This window comes from Cyanistes caeruleus, chromosome 2, assembly GCF_971803275.1.
Source record: "Cyanistes caeruleus chromosome 2, bCyaCae1.hap1.1, whole genome shotgun sequence".
Taxonomy (NCBI): domain Eukaryota; kingdom Metazoa; phylum Chordata; class Aves; order Passeriformes; family Paridae; genus Cyanistes; species Cyanistes caeruleus.
The window spans coordinates 67,945,470-67,959,529 of record NC_141702.1 but is presented as its reverse complement, the minus strand read 5'-3'; the positions used below and the strand labels follow the sequence as shown (position 1 = coordinate 67,959,529).

General features: G+C 36.9%; 1 protein-coding gene across 8 annotated transcripts in view; it reads left to right on the top strand.

The window, feature by feature from the left end:
• CHRM3 (cholinergic receptor muscarinic 3) overlaps positions 1-14,060 on the top strand; it is a 262,933-nt gene that overhangs the window by 80,305 nt on the left and 168,568 nt on the right. The window lies entirely within an intron of this gene.

Below are 14,060 nucleotides of genomic sequence, written 5' to 3'. Positions count from 1 at the left end.
ATTGTTTTCACATGGATTAAGAGTATTGTCAATTTACCGACTACATAAAGCCCTTTTTTTTTTTTTTGTAAGCTGTTTGATATATATAGAACATTTCTTTTTTTGGATTATTTAACAGCTATGCAAAATTCTGATAGGCAACTTGAAATGTTATCTTTCCCTTCAGCTTGAAAACATCTTCACCTTCATTTAGTGTGTCTAGTTCAAATTAGATTCCAACCAAATGTTCTGTTTGATCAGACACATACTGCAGTGTACTTTAGAATAAGGTAACTGTAACAGTGTTGCAAATATACTATAAAAGCCAGGTAAGAAAATTAATTTGAGAAAATATTTGGAAATAATTTCTTAGGTATTTTTTTTTTTTTTGCACTGCTTCTCTGTTTCATGCCTACTATTAATCTGATTATATTATCTGTGAGCACTGTTAAGTACAATCAATAATATTGAAAGCAAGGCTCCTCATATTATAACTGAATGTTTTTGTGTTCAGACATACGATAATGAGATCCAAAGCACTCGTTGTTCATTTGCCTAAGCACATTTACAAACCAAATTTGGGTATCAGAATGTTCCTCTGACTACTCCTTAACACAACAGAAATTGCAGCTCAGCCTCCTCTCCAAAAATCAGGTTAGGTAATTGAGGTTAAAATCTTCACTCTCTCACTCTTCTCCTTTGTGAGGGTTAAGATATGGTTCTTATGGCAGAGTTTGGTTATGGGTTATACTGAATTGTCTGGAATAGTTGTTTAGCCACTGTTAAAATTTGCCTGTGAATGTTTGTTATCCTATAAATTTGTGTCTAGTGTTTGGGTTAGAAAAGATATGATATGAAAGGTATTTTTCCTTTCCTGCTCCATATTTCTTAGAAGGATGCAGAAGTAGTGAAAAAAGTGAAGAGAATGGAAGAGGCAAATATTAATTTGCCTAATTCCATAAGGTTTTCAGTCAAGGCTCTTCTTATTATATGTTTAATTGCTGTAATGAACTAAGATAGAAGCAATGCAGTTTGAGGTGTGTTTGCACTTGGAAACACTAATAGAAAGATGCATTTGAATGTTCCATGTAAGTAGTTAAGAGGTGCTCACTGGCAAAACCAGTTACTATTGTTTTTGGGTGTTTACACTGGGGAATGGACAGCTGTGTAGCACATTTTCTCATCCTGTGGGGGACGTTTTCTGCCTGATTCTCTGTTACCAATTTCAGCTGGCTTTGCGTTTCAAATTTTATGTCTCCCAGGTAGTAACCATACAGCTCTGAAACCAGGGAGCCAGATAAATAGCAAGAAAAGCATGACCTTGCTTGTTTCCACCTGCAAATTTTTGAGAGGAGAAACCTGAGATACTGTTTGATGGGTTATCCAACATCTGTTGGTTCTGTGAAACATTGCCCTGGGTATTTACTGAGTTCTGCATTGTTCTCTGACCAGGCTTTGTATTTGCCAAATTAGCAGATTTTCTTCGAAGACTTGACCTTTCCTTTTCTCCTTTTCCTTATCAGCAATGTGCCATACATTTCTGAGCCTGTTTATACATCCTGAGTGTGCACTGACTCATCATGAAATGAGGGCTTTGTGACAAGTCTGATGGAAGAACTAACTTCTTTAAACAGAGAAAACTGTATATGTGTAAATAGTGCAGGATTGTCTCCTTTGGCATATGTCTGCTACACTACATTTTATTGCCATTTTACTGCATTTATTTCCTGTGTACACCAGCAGGAGAACAAAATCCATTCCAATCCACAGTTTCCCTTGTGGCCAGACTTAAAAGGTGTGATGATGTCTTCAATTATTTAAGAAATGTCATTATACATTGTCCTGACAATTAAAAAAAAACTGCTTTGGCATTCTTGTTAGAATTGTTCCTCTTTGCAATCAATATCTTCAAGCAAAAAGGATGTACCACGTGTAAGGGCATCCTCCTCTCACTTCTGTATCCACTCAGGGCTCATACAGGTTTTCAAATGGTCAGCGAGCTACTCCACTGCTTCTTTCTAACCAGAGGAAAGCTAAAGTGAGCATCAGGAAGTAAACTGAGTGCCATCACACAGGATTTGAAACCTAGAGGATTTTCTGCCCTGACCACAGTAGCTTGCAGAATGATATCTAGAGGATAAGTAAGCTTTGCTCATCAAATTCAAACCCTGCAAGAGAAGAAACAAAATTCAAGCAGTATAATATATTTTAAATCTGTAAAATAATAATGATAATACTCCTAGTTTCTCCCCACCTCCTATGCCCCATTAGACAGACCAGGGAAACCTATTAGAGAAAGGTGTAAGATAATTTTAGAGGAGATAGTGGGATTTGACAACTTGTGTGAAAAGGAAATAGAATCTCTTATAAGGAAGAAGTACTTTAAATGCAAAATTGTATATCAGCATGCGGTTGAGTGTGTTGTGATCTTCATTCTGCTTTAGACCAACAGATACCAATTTTGGAAGGGTCTTTTGGTTGCTGGAAAGCACAGAGATTTTAAAAGAAACCAACAAAACCCAACCCCAGACAACAAAAACCAAACCAAAGCCAAACAGTAAACAAAACAAACAACAAAAAGTGTAAATTTTATTTGTCTGCTATATACTGAGAAAATTCATATAGCATTTTAACATTGAAAGGAATTTTTTTTCAAGATACTCAATATGCAATCAGCATAGGGTGAAAAATAAGTCATAGTGAGCAGAAGGCAGGTGCTGTTTGGAAGATGTTTGTGGTAATTGAAAAGATACTATGTAAAACATTAAAGATCAGGATATCTACAAACAAGGAAAGTGGTTCAGGCCATATGTTAAGTTACAAAAATAACAAAGGACTTTTTAGTACAGAATTGCCTTAATTTACTTGGAAGACTGAATAATTCTAGAAAGCCCAACAAAAAAAAAAACAAAACAAAACCAACATAGCAGGTATTCCTAATATTTACCAGCTGTATTTTCTGAGTGTTGTTTTGTAGATAACCACTTGAAGAAACAACAGCAGCAGCTGCTAAGTAAGATTACCATTCTATTACCTGACTTGAAAAAGAGGAAATAAGAAAAAAAGGGTAATGAGAAGAAAACATGGAAGAAGTCTAGCCCTGTATGTCAGTTTGTCCTCCCAAAACCATCTGTCAGAAATCATGTACTGAAACCTCCTGTACCATCACTGAACAATGGAAGTTTGTGTTTTTTCTGGTTCTGCTTCTGAACTCGTTTCAGCTTCTCTGCTGGAGGCACCTCACAGTTTACAGATGGTGTTGTGACTGAAGTGCTCCATTTTAACTGTAAAGCATCGTTAATAAGTGTTGAAACTAGTTTTTATTACTTCCATTGCTTCCTGCCTATTGTGGAAATACCCAGGGTTCTCAAGACTGCCACTTATTTTTCTTAGAGCATTGCTCCGTCAGAGTTCACACAGGTGGGTTCAGTGAGCCTGGCTCCATCTGTGCCACCTGCTAGTCTGGCTGTCCAAACACATCACAGGCTTTGTTGAAGCCATTCTGATGACAGAATAAATGGCATGGCAGGTACTCTGAAAAAATCAAAATGAAGCATGTATTATTTATTAAAGTAATCCCAGTCCTACTTAGATTTACCCTGAACTGAGGTTCCTGCACCTAATAGGCAGAAACAAAGAAATAATGTCAACATTTGTCTTGAAAACTTCTGGTTTGGGTGAATTTAAACTCATGTTGCTTCAGTACATGCAACTAAAGCAAGAACTCCCCTTTGCCCTTGTTTCCCTACACCTTTATGTACTTCATTTTCAAGCTGATGTTGTGATACTGAAGGACTGCACTATGTCAAGAGTCTTGAATAAATTATGTCACAGAAACTTTGAAAGCTACTGAGGAACTGGCCTCAAGGTTAGGTATTGGTTAAAGAAAAGCCTGATAACTGAAGAGGCATTGCTGCTGATGTGCTTTCTTCTAATGATTTTCTATTAGTAGGGAGACTTGATTAATGATTCTCTATCAGTATGTCCTGATAAACTTGCTAGTCAATGAATCAGTGTGTCATTTTATTTTCTCTTAAAGAGTGTCCTTCTAATGTGAGTGTGACAGGAATTGGCTTTAAATGAACTGCTACAAGCAATTTCTTTATCTGAATGGAGAAAATATTTTCACTTTCTCTAAAGTTTTGAATTCCTGCATAATTTTCTTCTGAATTCATGAATTGTTTGTACCAAGTAACTACTTCTGTGAGATTTTTGCATTTAAAAAACATAATGAGTTTTTAAAACTGCTTGGAATCAGAAGAGGTTCTGTGGTAATCTTACTGTTTAAATTCTGTACTCCTTTAACTGCAGCAGACTCTTAAAGAAAAAGCTGGGTTTAAAGCTTGAGCAAGCTTGCTTGAAAATATATTCAATGTATTAATATTTAATTTTTAGTTTTTCTACTGTGCTACTGTAAAAAAACAACAGCAGCCATTTTCTACAAAAGACTAAGAGCTTACAAGTTTTGTTAGGGTAAAAAAAAAACACCACAAGCAAACACTAGCAAACTGGTTTTTGGGATTTTTTTATTAGCATATTAACTAGTTTGTTGTGGGTTTCATTCTCATTAAAAATAATAAAAGAATACAAGAATATAAAAAATAATACAAGAATATATTGAATATATTCAGAATATATATCTTGAATATATATCAAGAATATATTGAGTGGTAAGATCTGCTTGGGTTGGTTTGTTTGTTTTTTTAATAGTCCTGCTCTGAAGGTAGAGTTCCCAATGGATAATCAAGATGTAGAATAAAACTTGCAGAACTATCAACCACGTTACCAGTTTGACAGGGGTGGATCCTGGAAAGCTGGAAGAGTTTAAATGGTGTGTGATCAAGCCGAGCTGTATCAGCCATGACACAGCTCAGACAGCAGAGCATCCTCTCCTCCAAGTTCAGCCTTGTGGAGCTGCAGGGAATTAGTGCAGCTAACTCAGTGAGATACCACTTGGAAGGCAGAGGTTGCTTATTTCAGACAATTTGTAACTGAGTTCACCGGTTTGTGGTCTCATGCTGGCACGTGTCTGGGTGATCTGGCCAACATCGCTTTTGTCCACGTCTGGAGGCCAGGAGATGCCAGCCCCTGCATCCTCACCACATCTCTTGGGTTCTTCTTGGTGGCAACAGATGAGTTCTGGGGATTCACCAAAGAATTTTACTTACCTCAGCCTCTGTAAGTGCTAGGCAAATCTGCTGCCAGATGTTCTTTCCTGTTTCTTGGTGTGGCTGGCATGTCAGGAGGAGACACAAGCCATCACTGCACGTTGTGTCACCTCTCCTGCCTGCCTGCACTTCTGACTTGCACAGCAGCCAGGTTTACAGTGTAATCAATTACACAGTTTTAATTCTGGATACCTAGCTTGACTTCAAAGATATTGCTTACAAGAGCTGAGGACCTAAAAATCACCTAGGATTAATCACTCGAAAATAGGCCTAGAAAGTGGAACTTTGTTTCTTCTAAAGATAAACTGAATACACACATCTCCTAAATGGTGGGCATTGGCTGTTGGAATTGGGCACTGCTTCCAACATCTCTGAGAAATCTGAGTTTGATAACTCCCAGATTTGTCACAGAAGTGATTCAATAGGGCCTTCTGGGGGAAAAAAAAAGTGTGCTACGTAAAGAAATCAGTAATTTTTTTATTTGTTCTTTCATATACATCAGGTAGAGTTCCTTTCTTATTATTTTGAAGCTTCATATTATATATAGATGTTGGAAATAGTTTTTGATATATGCATAATTCTATAATAAATAATATAAGATATTGAGATATTAAATAATGAGATATTTAAAAACTGTATGTCCAGGGCCATTGCCCACCCAGATAAAGGCAGTGTGGCTTCTGCCCTTGCTAGGGCTCCTGCCCATCCCTTCCGCACCTGGTCCCCTACTCATGCTGGGGGTTATTGTGTGACATGAACCCACTTTGGCACCTGGGGCAGGACATGAGGTTTTTTTGTTGGCATAAACCTCAGAGTGCAAACATCTTCCCAGCTAGAGACACTGCCACCACCTATGTCAGCACTCCCCCTAATTTACTGTCAGTTGTTGCCTCTTGTGCACTCAGCAGGTCACCAATGAAGCTATTGAAAAATATAAGCTGCTGAAACTTGCCTTTAAAATAAGGTAAGAATTAATTTCTCATTTTATTTTTAATTATTGTCAATGTTACTATCAATGTCATTGTATAGTTTAACTAATAGCAGAGAGTAGTTTTAAGTACGTGTACCCAAATTAAGGGTATTATCTTAAGACTTATGTGAAAAGTGCCTTCACAAATCACAATGTGGAAAGCAGGTAAGAATCACTGCACAGTGTCTGTGTCTCCTCTAACTGATTATTCCTGTAGCTGGCACCAGCAACAACAAAAATGTAGGAAAGAGGAAACTGGTAAAGAATACAGAGCTTCTGATAAGCAATTTTTATTTCTCAGCTCAGGGAAACAAAATCTAGGCATTCAAAAACTAATTAAGTACTTGAGAAAGGGAGGCATGAGATTCATAAGTTTAATTCATGTTGTTACAACAGGCATCCACAGTTCAATTTTGCATTCATTGCTTTGAGATGAGGTTTGTATTAAATCTGAGTAAATTTATTCAGAATTTTATGTAAGGCTTGGGGGGTTTTGGTTTTGTTTTTTTTTCCTTTTATTGTTGTCAAATAATTTTCACCATCTAGATATTGGCAATTTGTTAGCTTGGATAGAACTATCTAAATGAGATCAAAACTGTATCAGTGCAGATTTTCACAAGTATATCAGTCATATTTTCTGATAGAATTACTAATGTTTGTGGATAATCACCTTTTCAGACTCACTGATTTCAGTGAAATGCCCTTTGATATCCTTTTTTACCAGAAAATTAAAGTTGGAGTAAACCAGCTCAAATCCTGATAACTTTCAGTATCTTCTGTGGTGTTGCTTTTAAAAAAAGCATTTTAGTGTCCTTCTCTGCCTTTTGTAAAACTGTGTAATACTTATTAGCTTTCCTCTCATTTTATTTCCCTTTGTGTTATACAGCCTCCTTGAGCTTTACATAAAACATGTCTTACAACTCTATTTTATGTGAATTGAGTGCATTTTACAGCAGTTTGTAGCTACTAATTTGGGCTATACATTTTTATGTATAAGCATTTCTCTTGGGAAAGTTAAATTTTTCTGCTACATCATTTGCTTAAATGAGGCAGTAAATAGGTTATCAAAAGTAGTTCTTTTCCATGCTAATATGGAAACAATTTGGATACTTCAGAGTACTGATTTTGAATACATGCTACTAATGTCTTGGTGAGACACAATATTCAGTGCTCTAAGAATTAATGTATGGTTTTACATCTTAATTTCGTCTCCTGTAGGTATTTTTTGATACGCTGTCTCTGCACATATATAAATGTGCACATACATAAGAAGAGGAAATAATAGTTTAAATTATACAGAGGCATTTTAAAAAGAATAAGTTGTTTCAGTGTAAAAGAAAAAAAAGGAGAATGGCAAACTTGGAAAATAATCTTTAATTTAAAATTATATATATATATATATATATATATATATATATATATATATATAATTGCACTCTTTGTCTGAAATCTGAAGCCGTTACTGTGTATCTCTTATTACTCAGTTCTTTACAATAAAGGTAGGATTCATGGGTGTTTCTAAGTTGTCCATGGGGAGAGGCAGGAAAATTCAGAAGACAATTCTTGTCTTACATCTGTATTAGATACTTATCATAGAAGGGGATATATTACCCTCTGGGTAATTGTCTATGCATGCAATATTGTTATTTCCTGTTTTAAAAATCAAGGCCAAGATAATCGTGGAGAACCCACTGCTTCCCACAGTTCATTTTATTTTGTTGGAGATGCAGTAATTGCATCTGTGGAGCAACCACACTTGTTCAAATGGATTGTTCATTTTAGGTACACAAGAGGCGTCTCATAATGATAGTTGCTGAGTGGTTTGACATTCACAGAAATAACACACTTTTCATTTTGCATGCTACCTGATGCATTTATATATATAAACAGAATGTTAACTTTATTAAAATAAGGAGTTTGTTTAAATAAATAAAAAAAAAATCACAAGAAGCAAGACTTTTTGAACCATTTTCCACATTTTACTGGAAAATGTTGACTCATATGTAGTACATAGTCTTCATTTCCTCTACTCAGTGAAACGGATGTTTTGGTGCTCTGTTAAATAGTCACTGTTTTCAGCATGCATTTTAGTGGTGCAGAAATTATTTCTCACTGGAGGATATATAGCTCTTTTCAGGACTTAATACTTACAAGTATTAAGTTTATTACAAACCCAAGACTCACCTTCAGCCAAGTGAAGTTAATGGTCTGACTCCATTATACAAGACTTTCTTGTGTAGTTCTAATTAATCAGTGTCGTGCTTTAAAGCTGAAACATTTTGGGTGAGAGATAACACTATGGTTGAATTTAACTACTTGTACCAATAAAACAAACTGTGTCAATTGGGGTTATCAATCAGATTTCAGCTTACATCTGGTGTTATAATCTTTTTATAATAATTTCAATTATATAGTCTCTCATTCTCTTAATTCTTCCTCTAAGCTGTTCTGTTGCTTGGCTCCAGCTACTGTGCTCCCTATTCCAGGTGGCTTTGCTTCAACTGCCTGGAAAAAATTATTCTGCTTAGAAATAGGTAACACTACAGGTATTTGAAATATCTCATGATCCACCTTCTCCTAACTGAAAGATTGTTGATATTTTGTCTTTGCAACATTGGAAAAAGGAGAGATCATTTTTTATGTTAGGGAAATCATTTTATTGCTTTATGCTCTGTCCAGCTACACAACTATGAAAGAGTGGCTGAAGGCTTTTAAGAAGAGAGGATTTGTGGATGTTATTGTACTTAGGGGAGAGGAAGTGAAGGACCTGCCTCAAAGTGATAAATCCTGTGAGAATTGAGGCATCAAACTTTCCAGCAACAGCCTGAAGCAGCACATTAGCATCAACAGCAGGTGACGGCAATGAGTCTGAAAAGCTCAGATTAAATGAATTCAGGTGTTGGTGTTAGAAAATCTGGTCTCTAAAGAATAGTTCTTGTTACTATGGAAAGCTGTTCTTGCCAAAAGAGATTTGGAGGTAATTTAAATTGCAAGTCAGCTTTATGTTGACTTCAAACAAGGCCATAAAAAAATCGTGTGCAGGATTTAGTTCTGAATGTGAGTCATCTGTGGAGTAGGAATACTCAAAGAATTTATTTTGTTTGGCAAATATATATCCTTGAGTCGATTCAAGCACAATTTCAACATATTTCTTAAAGTTCTAATACGAAATTTTAGAACCAGAAGACCTAGAGCCTGGGGAGAAATGATTCACAAGGGGTGACTTAATTTCTGTGTTTATTTCTGATGGACAGTGACTGCACATGAAGTGATGATGACCAGTGCTCCCAGTCTTTTGTGAATGACACAGGTGGAAGATAGAAGGTGCTTGTAACTGCAGGGCTATCCATGGGAAGGCTGTGTCCTCTGCTATTACATATATGTCTGTGATCCTGGGCAGTTTATAAGATAACAGCTAATTCAGCTGTTCACAAAGAGTCATTGTTATTTCAGAGGATAAATAATGCTGTCGTATTATTATCACCTCAGAGAGTATTATGAGACTGCTAACATTGACTTCCCTCTCTATTTGGTTAAATAAAGCTATAAACCTTGCTTATAAACTGTTTTATCAGCTGCTTTTATACCACATTTCTGTGAGCCATATCATTGTTTCCTGAGTTTTTGATTATGTTTGGCTTTTATTTTTGCTCCCAGTGTTCTATGCATTTTGGATTGAATTCATGATTATACACTGTGTGATTACTTACAAGCTCCTAACTATTTAAGGACTGAAATAAACCTTTTTTTTACTTTTTCTCTCCTTTTCCTCTCCCTTTACTTAAATTTGTAATGTAGGAGAAGAAAGTCAAAGCAAGACACCAATGTTTCTGTGCAAATTTGTCATTATCTGGTTAGTCTGCTGCAGAGAACGCTTTAGTTCGATTGTGTTGATACAACACACTTTAAAAGCTGCCTGTACTTGGTCTGGATTAAATTGCTGGAAGAATTTATCACTTCTCAGACTTGATGAACTATAGAGCTGTAATATTTTTTTTCAAATTCTCTAATTTACCCTTAAGGTTTTATTTTCCTGATGTGATAGGTGGAAATCAACCAAGAGGACAAAAATGGGTTTTGTGGTTCAGGTTCCAGCCAGGAACAGCATTGTATCACCAGACTTGAGAAGAGCTCATTCTCTGCTGCAGCTGAATGTGCTCCCCATTTCCTTCCTCCTCTGTGTCTGAGCCCCAGGCAGCACAGAGGTCACTATCTCCCAGCAACATTTTGCCCATCTCTACCCATTCTTAGGAACTGTGAGTTTCCACTAAGTTTTGAAAATTGAGGGTTTTTTTAAGTTTCCTATGTCCATGTTAATTTTTGCAGTGTCCCAAAATAATGTTAAATTCTGTGAATGCTTTTTTCACTGTGCTAATTAAATCCACCCTGCTTTTCCATTAAATTAACTGTAAAACTGTGTTGTTTTTCCCAGAGAGGATTGTTGTGTTATGTCAGTTAAAAACCAATAAACCATCATTTTTAGCCCCACCCATTTAGTATTGGTTGGGATTTCAGTGTAATGAACCCATTATCCATGATTAACTGATATGGTGTGAATCTTCATGTGCCACTGAGATCATGTGAGGAATTGTACTAAGCATAAGAAGTAAGAGCTTCAAACTACCTTTATTTTGGTAAAAAATGTTGCTTCCAAGCATGTGATCACCTCTCTGTTGGCTGTAACCCACTTCATTTCAGAATTCATACTTCCCTGACTCCACTGAGGGGATGGTAGTTGCTGTGGCCTGGCACATGCTTGACAGGAAAAGGTTGTCCTTGTTTCAGAGGGTCTCATGGTGCAGGAAAATTGAAGGAACAGGCATCTGAGGAAACAAAAGGCAAAGATAAAACTAGACTAGCCATTGTGAATCTGTAGCTGCCCAGCAGAAGCTGACATTGAAGTTGCAAGGGCAAGCCCCATGGCATAGCATCATTTTACGACTTCAGGACTTGTAGCTGTTCATAAGTGAAAAAAAATGAATTTAAGAAAATTATTTAAAAAACAGAGAAGACAGGCTTTTTCAAGAGGTTACTTCACTTCTGTGATATTCTCAGGAAGTTTGTCAGAGCTCTTTTGTAGAGTCTTAAAGTTTGGCAGATCCCTGAGGTCTGGGGAAAAGAAGGGTCTCACTGGGATAAGTGATAAACTAGATATGTCTGTATGTCTGTGTATGTTTTCACTACACTTGTGGGGCTTGCTCTCTACTTACGGAGTATATGGATACCTTAAAATACATAATCTAGGGAAAGAATAAGTGATATTAATTTTAAACATCTGTGACACAGTGGGAAAAACATGCAAATCAGTTTAGTAGCTAACCTAACCCTAAACCCTAACCCTAACCCTCACCTACAAACTAGTAGCTAGTTTGTGTGCTCTTGTACATACTGGAGGTATAAATAGAGCAGTAATCAGGAATAATGGGAGGAGGGGATATTCTTCTTTGGAAATCTCTTTCTTAGAAAGTAGGTCAGGCAGCTTCTGTCACAGTGATGTTTTGTTTATGAGGGAAAGGACAAAATGAAAATAATTTACTAGCCATGCTTGAGAACTGTCACCATCTACTCCTTGATGGAGAGCAGATAACAATAAGTGAGTGGTGTGTTAGGGTGAAAGTTAAATTTGCAGTATTAATTAGCTGTCTGAGCTCTCTATTGTTTTTCCTGCTGTGAGTCTTTTCTAGACACATCTTGTGGGTCATGCAAAATATAAACAAAGCAGTTGACTCTACTGGATATATATTTACTTATCTCTGGTTTATAACTACTTTTTCAAATGTGCAGACTGCTCTGATTAACTGTGCTTGGTTAATCTGGTGTAGAGTGATGGTAGTTGTCTCAACTTTGTGCTTCACCGTGGAGATTTTATCGTTTACTTTAATTTGAAAATGAAAAGTTAAGGTATGTGGACTAATATCATCTGGTAAGGTGGATGTGCAGAGGGAATGTTGGCCAAACTTACCACTGCTGTCCAGCACAGCTCCTGTTTGCCAGTAAGGTCTGATTGCTTGTGTCCCTCGCTCATGAAGCACCCAGCAGTAACCACAGAGTAGTTACCTGAAGTATTTTTTGTAAGTCTGATTGGGCTTCGACTTGTTTCCTGTTTATATTTACTGATTTGGCAAAATAAAGATAAAATTGACGACCAAATGAGGTTTACAGTGGGCTTCAATATGTATAGAAAGTCACCCTTCTTTTTTGGCTTATTTTAATGGACCTCTTTGAGTATTTACTTAATTCTGACTTGATCAAGTCTCTGCTTTATCTTTGCCTCTGCTTTTATATAAAAAGAGATAGCAGGCTGTGTTTTTCCCCTTACTTATATATCTAAACTGGTTATTGCTTTGTTTGTTTCCACAGTTGTTTTTCAAACTGTTTTGGCATTTTTTGAGGTGCTGATTTAGGGTGGATTTGTTGGGGTTTTTGGTTTGGCTTCTTTTTTTTTTTTCCTTAATAAAGACCAACACTGATTAAATGAAATAGTAATTTTATAAACCATGTATAAATGTAGTTTAGGAGTTAGAAGAGAATCTCTTCATCGTTAATGCAATTGAACTACGCAGCAACCTCTGCATATAGGTTAAGTTCAGTATAAATAATGAATTTGTTAAATGAGTCATATGACCCTTTGCTGCTGAGCACTTCATTGTCTGAAGCTCACCCTGTGAGATCTGTATATGTACCGTACAGGTGGCTTTTAAGAGTGTACCTGCTTCAGTAATTTATCAGAGCCCAGTGAGACATGATGGCGCAGCAATGTAACGGGACAGATTCATTGTCTGCCAACTCAAATCATGTGGTAAGAACAGCATTATTTGTCAATACAGGACCCCCCTTAAAACAAGCAAATACAGAACTTCCCAGCTGCAGCTCTTCTACAGAGCAGCCTGTGGAATGAGGAAAAGCAGAATGGATAGTGTGGTGTCTCAAACTATTTTTCTACAGGCTGTCAGGATTTACTAACCTAATCTGTTGTGTCGATGAGAACTGATAGAGTTAAGCACTAAAGGGTAGAGCCAAGAAAAGAGTTATAAACATAGGTCTTGCAGGACTGGGGAACTCTATTGAAATAATTCTTTTGAGCAGTGTGCCTCACAGATGCCACAGTGGCAGAAGTGTCTGGTAATGTTTCAGCACCTGAAAGGCGTTTCAAGTGTCTTGGCTCCAAAAAAAAAACCAAAAAAAAGAGCAGATATAGATGTTAGAAAGGAAGATTTTAAAATAAATTTTAAAAAAATTAGAACTCTTACAGATTTTAAGTGTTTTCCGTCTGACAGCAACCTTCACTGAAGGGCTGTTAAATATTGGAACAGGCTGTCCAGGGAAGTGGTGGAGTCACCAGCCTTGGAGGTATTTAAAAGGCATGTAGATATGGCACTTAGGGACATGGTTTATTGATGGACTTGGCAGTGCTGGGTTAATGGCTAGATTTAATGACCACAGAGGTCTTTTCCAAACTGAGCAATTCCTTAGAATCAGGGATGGTGAGTCTGTGTCCCTTGGCCCGGGTGGTTGAGGGATATCCTGTGTCCAAAGGGCTGGTACAGCTGTTACCTGGAGCCTGCTTCTCAAGATCCTGTCCCAGCTTTTCCTTTCAGCTGCAAGATTTGGTACAGATATCCAAGGTCTGTACGACCTGTGGCTCAAATGCACATTGTCTGATCCTTTCCTCAGGAAACCCAAAGCCTTGAACCAAGTTTCTCAATCACTGTTTCCCATCAGACCTGGTAAAACAAGTGAGGGTTTCACTGGGGAAAGAAGATACTGTGTATCGGCAGTTATTGAAATTTAAAACTTTTGTAATTAGACTTTTCCTTTCTTTTTATAATTTAATTTTTAATACAATGGTGTTGAAGAAACTAAGGTGCTCACAGCTGCAGTGGTGGAAGCATTACACTTTTATGAGCTGCAAAATCAAGCACAGCATGTTGTTGATCTCTTAG